Source organism: Scyliorhinus canicula, unplaced genomic scaffold, assembly GCF_902713615.1.
Source record: "Scyliorhinus canicula unplaced genomic scaffold, sScyCan1.1, whole genome shotgun sequence".
NCBI lineage: Eukaryota > Metazoa > Chordata > Chondrichthyes > Carcharhiniformes > Scyliorhinidae > Scyliorhinus > Scyliorhinus canicula.
The window spans coordinates 123582-137330 of NW_024055733.1; the positions used below are offsets into that span (position 1 = coordinate 123582).

Genomic DNA, 13749 nt, shown 5'->3' on the forward strand with positions numbered 1-13749 from the left:
AAGAGGCAGTTGAAATTTAAAACAGAGAAATGTGAGGTGATGTATTTTCACAAATGGTCCAGTGAGAGAGTGTTGGGAAATAATATCTAAATTATGAAGAGAGCCCACAGTGTCCGGAACTGCACATGGATAACCGTAAACACCGAGATAGGAATTCTAAAAGCAGATGTGCTCTTATCCTTCTCAAAAATGGCTTTTCATCCAAATCCTGAAACGTTTTGATGAATATTTTTACAGACAGTGTATGTGTATGTGCACTCTAAGCACAGCCACCTTCACGACGGAAAGGTTGTCAGCAACAGGAACACACCAGGGGGAACAGTCGCGAGATTCGCTGCTGATCCCTTTAAATTGTTCGGCTGAACAGCTGTGTGGGTATCGTTTTGCTGATGGCTCCATTCTTGCAAATAAGGCAGCATTCAGGCAAATATATTTTCCAATGACATCATCAAAAAACAGACACGCCTGTTGGTGTGGTTATAAACGCAACGTAACTCCGTGATTAGATAAAAAGATCTACAGCAGCATTCTGACCGTTCCTCTCGCAGATCCCAGTGAAGATGCAGAAAGGGCTGTTGTTGGCGCTTGTACTTCTGGTGCTGACTCAGCACAATTCTACTGAAGCGAAACCTCGCATTAAAAGAAGTAAGAATCTGTAAATTCCACCAGTACTGAAACAACTGACGTTTATGCAGATTCATTTTGAATTGATTGTCTTTTATTTCAGTGTAAGGATATGATTGGTTAAGAAAGCGGATTGTGAGATTCGAAAACAAACGGAACAATTAAATCTAAACTATCTCCTTTGGTAATTTCGTGGTGGTTTAGTCACTATCTGAGTGTTTTGAGGGGCTTGTCGGTGTTGGGTACTGATCCACACAGGCCAACAATGAAAACACAAATTACTGGGCTAAAGCTACGTTGCTGGGTCTCAATGAGACCAGATCCGGATAGAAACCCCTAAAATTGTCCTCATTCCATTATTCACACTTGCTGCTCCGATCATGACATCTGAGACAGATTGTGAGAGTGTGGAATGTGTGTGAGGACAGGGTCAGGATCACCATCAGCCCCTTTCTCCCAACACTAGTTGGCCCGCCTCAGGTGCAGAAACGGGGAATTGGGAGGGAGACTGAAGTTTTCTGTGCGAAACGTCCCCCAGACAGGAGGTACATTTTCATTATGAGACGTGGTACAGGTCCTGAACGAGCAATCCCGGGGGTTCCAATACTACCACGGTAGGCGATGGAATTTGAATCTTCTCAGAATCATGAAATCATTGTCGCTCGTTTCATAACACATCTGGTTCACTGATCTCCTGAGCCGCACTGACCTACCCGTGACTCCAGACCGACTTGAATGGCCTGTCAAGGCTCTCAGCAACCACTACGTTCAGGGGATGGGAAACAGATGCTGGTCGAGCCAACTATGACCATATCACACGGAAGACTGAAGCAAAAACAAAAATACCAAAGGGAAGAGGGATTAAAATGTATTCAACCAGATGCAGTCAACTGTATTAACACTGCCCCTTTCAAAATAAAATGGGGTGCGAGAAGGTGGATTGAATAAATATGACAATGGGGTGAAATGATTCATTGTTAATAACTGTGGCCAGTCTTTGTCTAAATTGGGAGTTGAGTAAATGTTTGTGGGTTGAGGTCACACACCAGTGCACGGAGTCCGCAATACGGGAATGCTCCACTGTCGTGGATTGAAGCTCCATTCCAGTACTGCCCAAATGCTGCATTGTTTTTTCTTGATGTTTCACTCCAGTAGTTGGAGCTCAGCATCGCGGGAACGCTGCACTGTTGAGGGTTAATGGACCACTGCAGTGCATAAAGCTCAGCACCGCTTTAACGCTGCACTGTTGTGGCTTCATTTTCCACTCCAGTACATGAAGTTCAGCACTGTGAGAGTAATGCAATGAGGTGGGTTGATGTGTCACTCCATTACATGTAGCTCAGCACTGCCCGAGTGCTGCACTGTTGTCTCTTGATGTTTCACTACAGGTACTTGGAGCTCAGCATCGCGGGACCGCTGCAATGATGTGGGTTGATGTCCCACTCCAGCACCTGGTGCATAGCAATATCAGATTGCTGCACTGCTGTCGCAGTTGCCCCCTCCAGGACACCGAGCTCAGAACTGCCAGAGCGCTGCATTGTTGTGGGTACATGTCCCAGTTTTGTACGTGGAGCTCAGCACTGCGGGAGCGCTGCATTCTTTTGGATTGATGTTCCAGTCTAATGCATAGAGCTCAGCACTGTGTGACTGCTGCATTGTTGTGGATTGATATTTGAAATGATCGAACTCAGCATAGCGGAAGTGTCGTGTTCTGGAGGACGCAGCAAATTGTTACCTTGTCAACCTCTTCCTCGGAGAGGGAATATATGGGTTATGCTGCGGTTATTCTATGTGGAGCTGGGGTTCTGGCATTGGTCTGCACCAACATCACTCTCTGCAGGAACGTGAACAGAAACTCTACATCCTTCATATCTACTTTTCTATTTTGTGAGATATTATGTGAAATGATTGACCGCACTGTTTTCGGAGCAAACATTGTTGGACGTTGAGTAAACGTCCCCTATCACTGAAACTCTCGTGATTCTTCAGGTGCTGCAAACAGTTCTCTAAAAATATGTTTTATTCTCTGTGTTCCTGGATAGTGGGGGTGGTTTTTCCATCCTGAGGCAACACACAGAGCCTCTCTACAGTTCAGAGGGAGTGAGGGAGTAGGATTGAACATTGCAGGAAGTGGGACAGAGGGAGTGAGTGAATCTGCGCAGACTAGCGGGTGGGTGGGAGTCTGTATAGGACAGGAAGAGGAACTGGTTTGGTAATGGCCAGGGATTGTGAGGGAGGGAATAAGTCTCTAGACATCAGATAATTGGAAAGGCATAATCTGTATAGAGCACGAAATGGGGGTCGGAAGGTCGAGAGGGGGCGAGGGTCAGTTTGAACCATAGAGTGGGAGGAAATGATCCAGTGCACGCCAGTGAGTAGGAGGGAGGGGCGGAGTCTGTAGAAGAAAGTGTGTGGGAGGCAGAGCTGTGTGAGTCTGTACAGGAAAAGGAGTGGGTGCAAGAGAGAGAATGCATTTCGACACAACCAGTAGGTGGAGGGAGGGAGTGAGTTTGTGCAGAACTGGAGGTGGAGGGAGGGTGTTTGCAAGACCAGGAGGTTCGCGGAATGGTTTTGTACAGACTAGGATGTGGAGTGACGGAGTGGGTTTGTACAGACCAGGAGATGGAGGGAGGAAGTGTGTTTGTTTAGATCAGTACGTGTAGAGAGGGAGTCAGTTTGTACAGAACAGGACGTGGTGGGAGGGAAGGAGTTTGTACATACCAGGAGTTGGAGGGAGTGAGTGAGTTTGTACAGATGAGGACGTGGAGAGAGGGAGTGAGTTTGTACAGAACAGGAGGTGGAGGTAGACAGAGCGTTTGTACAGACCAGTAGGTGGAGGGACGGAGTGACTCTGTATAGAGCAGGAGGTGGAGGGAGGGAGTGAGTTGTACAGACAAGGAGGTTGAGGGAGGTGCTGACTTTGTACTGACCAGGAGATGGAGGGATGGAGTGAGTTTGTACGGACCAGAAGGTGGCTGGAGGGTGAGTTCAATGCAGACCAGGAGGTGGTGTGAGTGAGTTTGTACAGACCAGGGGGTGGAGGGAGGGAGTGAGTTTGTACAGGTCAGGAGGTGGAGGGAGTGAGTTTGTGCGGACCAGGATTTGGAGGGAGTGAGTTTGTATAGACAAAGAGGTGGAGGGAGGGAGTGAGTTTGTACAGATCAGGAGGTTGAGGGGGGAAGTTCGATTGTACAGACCACGAGGTGGAGGGAGTGAGTTTGTACAGACCAGGAGGTGGCGAGACGGAGTGAGTTTATTCGTCTTGGTGTGGGAGGCTGTAAACTGTGCAATATTAGTATATACGACAAACCTAATGTTGCTGGGTTGTGCTAAGTTTGTCCCGAACACGCTGACAGATTCTGCTTTATGTTTTCTCACTGTTCGCCATCAGACTGAAGAACCCGGAATTAATTCCGTTAACATCTTTTCTTTTACTTTTAGTGGTTGGTGACCGAGAGGTTGGGTGTTTCTCCATGCCAATCACAGAGGAGGTGGCACCTGACGATCTCTCTTCCGGAAACGATGATGGGTCAAAATCGTAATGAAGGTAAAGCTGAATAGTCCAGTGAGGGACGAACATCAACTCGGCATCTCCATGTTCTCACTGAATGGAAGCTTCTTTCCTGGAAAACAGGCTAATTGGTTACTTCATTCCTTTAACACTTGACCTTGTATTACTGCTGTCTGGATAATGGCCTGAAAGCAGAAATAAATTTATTGCATTGATCACTGCTTCATGTCCTGTTCACCCCAAGAATCTGGGCACAGATGTGTTCATGCCAGATAAAGGCAAGGGGAGGTCAATGGAAATGGTCTGAGATATGATAGGAGCCCCACAATATCAGCTCTCTGACCATTTACATGTAAGGATGTCTCATTAATACTGGGCTACGGCGAACGATGGCGAACAGGGGCTGGTTTAGCTCACCAGGCTAAATCGCTGGCTTTAAAAGCAGTCCAAGCAGGCCAGCAGCACCGTTCGATTCCCGTACCAGCCTCCCCGGACAGGCGCCGGATTTCTGGCGACTAGGGGCTTTTCACAGTAACTTCATTGAAGCCTACTCGTGACAATAAGCGATTTTCATTTCATTTAATTTCATTTTCACGATCTCGGGGTCTGAAAGTGATAGAAAATTATCGTGCAAATGTTTATGGAGCTTGGCATTTGAATCAGAAAATAGGGACGGGATTTAATGGGTGAGTAAGAGGATGGTAAAGTGATTCAGAGGCTTAGAACGCAATTCACGGGATGGTGCAGGAGATCAGAGTGTGGAGAAAGTGAAATGAAAAATCGCTTATTGTCACGAGTAGACTTCAATGAAGTTACTGTGAAAAGTCCCTAGTCGCCACATCCCGGCGCCTGTTCGGGGTGGCCGGTACGGGAATCGAACAGTGCTCCTGGCCTGCTTGTTCTGCTTTAAAAGCCAGCGATTTAGGCCAGTCAGCTAAACCAGCCCCTGTTAAGTTGGTGCTAAGATTTCTTTAATTTTTCAGGGCACGCCGGATGTTTTCAGGACACCACAAAATGTCTGTGGGCACCGTTAACGGTTTCTCGGCGCCGTGAACTGTATCAGGCCGCTATGAAGGGGTTCAGGACCCGGTGAAGTATCTCCAGTTGCCATGGCAGGGGTTCAAGACACCGTGAAGGGTTTCTGGGCGCCATGGAGGGGTTCAGGACATCATGCTGGAATAAGAGGAATGGGAAATGTTTTAGCGGACGGAACGATATTCCCTCTGGAGGGGAGTAGGTGTTATCCGTCACAGATGGATTAATATAGCTACAGGATATTTGAATGGTCGGAGGGAGAAGAATAGTGAGGGGAATTTCCAGCGAGTGCAACTGGTGCTGGAAAACGTTTCAGTGGATATGAAAGGGGTGATGACAGGGGTCAAGGGAACTTCAATTGTTTCAATGGGTGGGGAGGGAATGAGGGGCTAAGGAAAATTTTCAGTGTGTTGAGAAAGGATTGGGAGAGCTGGGAATGACTGTCACTGGGTGCGGAAGGCAAAGAGAGGATGGGGACGAGATTCGGTTAGTGACAACAGGTATCAGGAACAGGTGTAGAGGGGAGGCGGGGGCTGAGTGGTATTTTCATTGGACTGGTTTACCAAAGACTCAGATACCATAAGTAATGCTCTGGGGACGCAGGTTCAAGTCCCACCATGACAGATGGTGAAATTGGAATTCACTGAAATTCTGATGGTGACCATGAAACAATTGTCTATTGTAAAAACCCATCTGGTTCACAAATGCCGTTTCGGGATTAAATCTGCCGTCTTTTCCTGCTCCGGCCGACATGTGACCTCAGACCCACAGCAATGCTGTTGACTCTTAATTGCCCCAACATTTCGGATTGGCAGAAAATTCTGGCACAGACTGCGACGCCCACATCCCATGAACAAATTTAAAAAGACTTTTGAATGAGTGTCCGACATCCGTTTTAAAAATAGTTAATTTAACCTGTGTCCCGAATTTAACAGAGACCATTTAAACCGTGTACATTATTAAATACAAACTACTTAAACAATGTGAGGTAATTTAAACATCGTCCCACATTAAATACTCCAATTAAACAGTTTCCGACATTAAATTGCGTCCATTTAAATACAGTCCTACATTGAGAAGAGATTATTGAAAAGTGTCCTTCACTCAACATAGAGAACTAAAATAGTGCCCTGGACCTACATTAAACGGATAACATTTAAATAGTGACCTCGAGTCAACACAGATTATTTAAAAAAGGTTCCGACGATAAAGAGCCGATTTAAATAGTGCTCTCGCTGCAAAAATGGCAATTTAACCAGTTTCTTAAATTAAACAGAGACCATTTGGACATTGTACACACAAAATCAAAGATGTATGTTGGACATTATTAAAACAATGTCCAGTATTAAACAGGGAACATTTAAACAGTATACATAGTAAAACAGAGATTATTTAAAAAGGTCCGACATTAAGCAGGGACTGTTTGAACAGCCCAAAACAATAAAACTGGTATTATTAAAACAATGTACGACATTAAACAGGGACCATTTAAACAGTCTACATAATCAAACAAAGATCATTAAAACAATGTACGACATTAAGCAAGGACCATTTCATCCATTTTCTCCATTAATAGGAGGCTTGAAAATGATCCCTCACCCGAAAGAGACCATTTTGTCATAGAATCACAGATTTTCAGTGCAGATGTCTTTAAAGACATGGGTACACCTCTATTCAAGTATAAGATCTTTATCAGGACGGATGAAAAACCTTTGGTACATTCTCCTCGGAGAACTTATATTCCTCTATGATAAATATTTAAACTAGAATTGGGAAGGCTGAAACAAAAAGGAATAATTTCAAGAGTCACTGAACCGACTGACTGAGTCAGTTCCATCGTTTGCGTGAAGAAACCGTCAGGTGATCTCCGGATATGTATAGACACCAAGGATCTCAACAAGGACATCATGAGGGAACACTATCTCATTCCAAAACGAGAGGACATCTCCAGCGACGGGGCAAATACGCCAGTAAGTAGTCCAAGGCAGATTTTTAAATTTGAGCATCGACATTCAGTTGGTGTCATCGCACGAGATGCATTTGCAACAGGAACGCAAGACAAACTATCGCCTTTTTGCAACATTACTGCTCCTATTCTGTCCTGACTCGCATCAGTCAAAATTTCGTCTTCCTATTTGGATAGAAAGCTGCTCAGAAAGGTGCAGCTGTTAATTGGGATTTTAAATTAAGCCACTCTGTTTGATGATCACCTGTCCATTCAAAAGAGGTGGATTTTATGATCGAGTTTCTAAGAGCTGTTGTTCTGGTTGATAGAAAAGGTATGGATTTCCCTAAGTAGTTGACAACGCCTGAAAATCATAGAACTGCTAGACTCGTAGCGGTTCAAAGGCGTGGGTGGAATTCTGCAAGTGCTGCTCACAAGAATGGGCTTGAGTCGGGTAGGGTCTGTTCACTGGCAGGGGAATTAGTCAGGGTAGGGCCTGATCACTGGCAGGGGAATTAGTCAGGGTAGGGGCTGTTCACAGGCAGGGGAATTAGTCAGATTAGGGGCTGTTCACTGGCAAGGGAATTAGTCAAGTTATGAGCTGATCACTGGCAGGCGAATTAGTCAGTGTAGGCGCTGTTCACTGGCAGGAGAATTAGTCAGGTAGGGGCTGTTCACTGGCAGGGGCATTAGTCAGGGTAGGGTCTGTTCACTGTCAGGGGAATTAGTCAGGGTAGGGGCTGTTCACAGGCAGGGGAATTAGTCAGGGTAGGGGCTGCTCACCGGCAGGGGAATTAGTCAGTGTCGGGGCTGTTCTCTGGCAGGGACATTAGTCAGTGTAGGGGCTGTTCACAAGTTGCGCAATTAGTCAGATTAGGGGCTGTTCTCTGGCAGCGACATTAGTCAGGGTAGGGGCTGTTCACAGGCAGGGGAATTAGTCAGGGTATGGGCTGTTCACTGCCAGGGGAATTAGTCAGATTAGGGGCTGTTCACTGGCAGGGGAATTAGTCAAATTATGAGCTGTTCACTGGCAGGCTAATTAGTCAGGGTAGGGGCTGTTCACTGGCAGGTGCATTAGTCAGGGTAGGGGCTGTTCACTTCAGGGGAATTAGTCAGTGTAGGGGCTGTTCACTTCAGGGGAATTAGTCAGGGTAGGGGCTGTTCACAGGGAGGGGAATTGGTCAGGTTATGGGCTGTTCACTGGGAAGGGAATTAGCCAGGGTAGGGGCTGTTCACAGGGAGGGGAATTGTTCAGGGTAGGGGCTGTTCACTGGCAGGGGAGTTATTCGGTGTTTGGGCTGTTCACTGGCAGTGGAGTTAGTCGAGGTAGGGGCTGTTCACAGGGAGAGGAAGTGGTCAGGTTGTTAGCTGTTCACAGGGAGGGGAATTAGTCAGGGTAGGGGCTGTTCACTGGCAGGGGAATTAGTCGGGATTGGGGCTGTTCACAGGCAGGGGAATTTGTTAGCGTAGGGGCTGTTCACTGGCAGGGGAATTAGTCAGGGTAGGGGCTGTTCACTGGCAGCGGAGTTAGTCAGGGTAGGGGCTGTTCACTGGCAGGCGAATTAGTCGGGATTGGGGCTGTTCACAGGCAGGGGAATTTGTTAGCGTAGGGGCTGTTCACTGGCAGGGGAATTAGTCAGTGTAGGGGCTGTTCACAGGGAGTGGAATTAGTCAGGGTAGGGGCTGTTCACTGGCAGTGAAGTTAGTCAGGGTAAGGGCTGTTCACTGGCAGGGGAGTTAGTCAGGGTAGGGGCTGTTCACAGGTAGGGGAATTAGTCAGGTTGGGTGCTGTTCACTGGCAGGGGAATTAGCCAGGATAGGGGCTGTTCACTCGAAGGGGAATTAGTCTGGTTGGGTGCTGTTAACTGGGAGGGGAATTAGTCAGGGTAGGAGGTGTTCAAAGGGAGATGAGAATTAGTCAGTGCAGGGGCTGATCACAGGGGATGGGAATTAGTCATGGGATGGTAAGTTCACAGGCAGGAGGAATTAACTACGGTAAGGGCTGTTCACAGGAAGGGGTCATTGACCACCAGAGTGGATAATTAGTCAGGGTAGGGTTTGGTAACATGGGAGCAGAAATAGTCATGGTACCGGGTAGTCACAGACAGGGCGACTTATTCAGTCTGGGATCTGTCACAGTGAAAAGAAAATGAGCCATGGTATTGTCTGCAATCGGTGATCATAGAATATAGAATTTACAGTGTCGAAGGAGGCCAGTCGGTGCATAGAGTCTACGCTAGCCCTTGGAATGAGCACCCTAAGTAAGGTCAGACCACCACATTCCCGTAACCCCAGTCCCAATAAACGACATGGGTAAAAAGAAGGTTGGGGTCCTAAAATCAGAGGACAGGGAATTAGGATGGAAGTTATGAAATCGGACCTCAAAGGTAGTGATCTCAGGATTACTTCCGAGGCAACGTGCTTGACAGAGTAGAAATGACAGGATATATCGGATGAATACGTGGCTGAAGAGATGGTTTCAGTGAGAGGGTTTCAGATTTCTGGGGCATTAGCACCAGTTCGGAGGATGGTGGGATCTGTAAAAACTGGACGGGTTACACCTGGGCAGGACTGGGACTGATATCCTAAGTAAGTATTTGCTCGAGCGGTTGGGGAGGGATTAATATAATATGCCAGGGGGCTGGGAACGTATGCAAGGAAACAGAGAAAACGGGAGCAAGGGCAAAAGCACAAGGTACAAATGTGAAGAAGAAAAGTGATAGGTGAGAAACCGAAGGCAAAATTCAAACAGGGTAATAGAGAAAAATATTGCGAGAAAGAAAAACTTTGTGAAAAAGACAAACTTGAAGGCTCTGTGCCTTCATGCACGGAACATTTGCATTGAAGTGGATTAAATAATCGCGCAGATAGAAATCAATGGATATGACATATTGGGATTACGGAGACATAGCTGCAGAGCGAACACGGATGGGAACTGAATGTGCATGGTTTTCAATATTCAGGAAGGACAGGCATAAACATGTGGCGTGTCGCTGCTGGTTAAAGGCGAAATTAATACAGCCATGCGAAAGGATGTTAGCTCTGACAATGTGAAATCTGTATGGCTATAGTTGAGAAATAACAAGGGACAAAAAATATTCGTGGGTGTCACATATAGACCCCCAAACTGCAGTGGTGAGGTTGGGAACGGCGTTAGACAAGAAATTAATGACGCATGTAACAAGGGAATATCTGTGAGCATGGAAGATTTTAATATTCACATAGATTGGGCAAATCAAGTCAGCCGCAATGCCGGAGAGGAGGAATTCCTGGAGTGATCCCTGGTAGATCAACCCCATCAACAGTATCCAAAGTGGTATACTTGTTACTGCGGGGAACGAACAGAGAGGATCTCTGCACTGACTGCTTCCTCCCAGCCCCTCTCACCGTCACACATCTATCATGATTCTTCGGAGTAACTATATCCCTGAAGCTACTGCCTATGACCACCTCTGCCTCCCGAATGATCCGAAGTTCACCAGCTCCAGTTTCCTTACGGAGTTTCTGGGGAGCTGGAGTTGGGTGCACTTCCCACAGGTGAAATCAACAGGGACACTGACGGCGTCCCTCACCTCAAACAATCTTCAGGAGGAACATTGCACTGATTTCCCTGCCATCCCCTCTCGATAAAACACGAAAAAGAATGAAAGAGCTTACCTGTTATTCATTCTACCCATTAGGCTAGAGGAGGTGTATGGGTGGGGGACACGACAAGTGTAGTGTCTAGTGTTTAGGTTCTGCAAAACCTAAATACAGGTAAAAATAAAACACTTAACCAGCAACAACTGCGCCCCATATGATAACAGCAATCAGCTGTTATGGGCCCGCGCAAACAATTTAAATCTTTACTACTTACCCAACAGTCACTCTGTCCTCACTCCGACCGGATTCAGCTTTCAGCAAGCACTCACTCAGAAGCACTGCGCCCGCACGAGAACTCCTCAGATAAAATAAAAACTACTTGAAGTCGCCAGCCAATCACTTACCTGGCGGATGGGACGTCACGGTTCAACTTATTTCTACTTCTACCTGCCCTCGAGACTTCCTCTTGATGTTTACTCAGCTGGGATCCTTCCAGTGATTGTTTTTTTTTGGTTAGAAGAGAAGGTAGGGAGGAAAGTTTTTGGGGTTTAACTGTCACTTGACAACAGCTCCTCCACTAATCACCTTCTAGATACAGTGACCGTAATGCAATGATGCAAAATTTCTCCTCAACAGCCAATCAGCAGCTCCGCTCTGCTGCCCTCTGCTGGAGGGTCCATGTCTATAAAACATTCCGGCATGATTTTTGGCCCAACAGCGCAATGCCCACACCTACCTTTCACCTCATCGAAACATTTGCTCGTCCTGGCCACCGTCATGTGCGCCCTGTGGTCAAACTGAAGAAGGATGCATTCACCCCCCCTCCCCGGCCTCCGATCCTCTTCCACCTCCTTCCCCAACTCTTCAATTACGCTTCATTACCCCCACCACAGCTCCCTCCCAATCCATCACCTCCTTATATATTTCCGGCACATGACCTTCACCTACCCCTGTTTGTGACACCATAATGTTCTGAAGCGCTTGGGCCGGAAGATGAGAAAAGGACGGTGCATGCATCTTAACAAAATCCCTCACCTGTAAATACTGGAACCAATACCCTGCGGGCAACTCAAATTCCTCCATCAACCCCTTCAAGTTCAATAAGATGCATCCAACAAATGGATTCCCAAACCGCTCAATCCCCGTCTGTTGCCATCTCGACCTCCCCCCGTCCAGGTTGCCCGCCCTCCTGAGCGAAGCTATAGTTCCCTCAGATCGGTACCCAAACCGAGGACCCTTCCAGAATCAGGTGTCCTCGCACACTCCGGGTCGCAACCACGAGCAGGCCTATTGGGCATCTGGCCGGCGAGAACAGTAATGGCGCCATCAACAGTGCCTCCAAACTCGAGCCCATAAAAGAGGCTGGATCTATCCACTTCCAAACCGACTCTTCCCCCACTACCCACTTCCGAACCATGGCTATATTCGCCGCCCAATGATAATTTATAACATTTGGAAGAGTTAACTCACCACCGACCCTACTGCCGCCGCACCATTTTCACCACAGTGCTTTACCCGCCTAAAAAAACCCAAAATCAGTGCATTCACCCTCCTGAAAAAACCATCGTAATGAAGGTCGGGTGATCCTCAAACACAAATAAAAACTTCGATAGAACCGTTATCTGTACCTGCAGCACCGGTCCCGCCAGTGACAGCGGGAGCACATTCCATCTTCTAAATTCCCCCTTGATCTGCTCCACCAGCCCAGCGAGATTGAGCTTCTGCAGCTACCTCCACCCCCTCGCTACCTCAATACGCAAATAACGAAAGCTCGCCCCCACCACTCTAAGCGGCAACTCCCCAGCCTCTTCTCCAGCGCACTCGCTGGAATTCCAAAATCCTCGCTCTTCCCCATATTCAATATATATCCGTAGCTCGGCCGAATCCCTCCAAGTATCCTATAATCCCCCCCAATACCTGCCAAAGTGTTTGACATGTAGGGAAGAAAATCGTCCCCGCACAAAGAGACCTAATGTTCCACCCTCCCTAGCACGACCTCCTGCCAGTCCATTGCCTCTCAGCGCCATTGACATACTCTGCATGAAAGGCAGACAGCAGTGGGGAGTGTGGGCACCCCGTCTCGTTCCTCAGTCCAGCCTGAAATATGCCAAACTCACCTGGTTTGTTCGGACACAGCCTGCTGCCCCCCCCTTCCCGGTACAACAGCCAGACCCAGTTCATAAACCACTGCCCAAACCCAAAGCGTCCAAGCTCCTGCCATAAATTACCCCACTCCACCCGATCGAAGACCTTCACTGGAATCATGTCGACCACCATTTCCACACTTCCTTTATCCGTGGTCATCATTATATCATTCAGCAGACGCCTGATGTAGGCCGACAAATGCCTTTCCATAACAAACCCCGTCCGGTACTCCCCAATCACCCCTGGGACACAGTCGTCAATCCTTGAGGCCGAAATCTTGGACAGCAATTTATCATCCGCATTTAATAGCGAGATTGGCTTATCGGACCCACTGTGCTCCGGATCCTAATCCATCATAAAAATTACTGAGATCTAGGGCTGTGATCCTCATTAAACTCCCTTACCAGCAGGGGCCCCAAATTATCCGTTTAATAAAATTCCACCGAGAACCCGTCCGGGCCCTTGGCCTTCCTGCCTGCATGACCCCATACCCTCAATTCCTCCACCAGCCCAATGAGAGCTCCCAATCCCTCCACCAGGTCCTCTACGATAGGGAACTCCAATCCCTCTGAAGGACGCCTCTTTCTCTCCACCCCGACCGGGGGTACCGACTCATTCAGTTGCTTAAAACATCCTCAAACACCCCATGAATCCCCACCGAGACCAGGATCATGCCCCCTACCCTGCATAGCCTTCACTTTTCCGATCTCCCTCACTGCCTCCGGCTTCTAAAATTGATATGGCTCCATCATACTGGACTTTCCTCCGTATTGACAGACCGCCCCTCAGCTCTCTTCAATTACACTCCTGCCTTGCCCATGGGTATCAATCCAAACTCCATCTGGAGTTTATGTTGCTCGATCAACAATCCCGCCCCGGGACCTCCGAAAATCTATCCACCCGCATG

General features: G+C 47.6%; 1 long non-coding RNA gene across 1 annotated transcript; it reads left to right on the forward strand.

Annotated features, from left to right (window-relative positions):
• The first annotated feature begins 525 nt into the window (after window positions 1–525).
• On the forward strand, window positions 526–4350 carry LOC119960778. The gene is made up of 2 exons (XR_005459518.1): window positions 526–645; window positions 4066–4350. It is a non-coding gene; the product is annotated as an uncharacterized LOC119960778 (long non-coding RNA).
• The last annotated feature ends 9399 nt before the right edge of the window (window positions 4351–13749 follow it).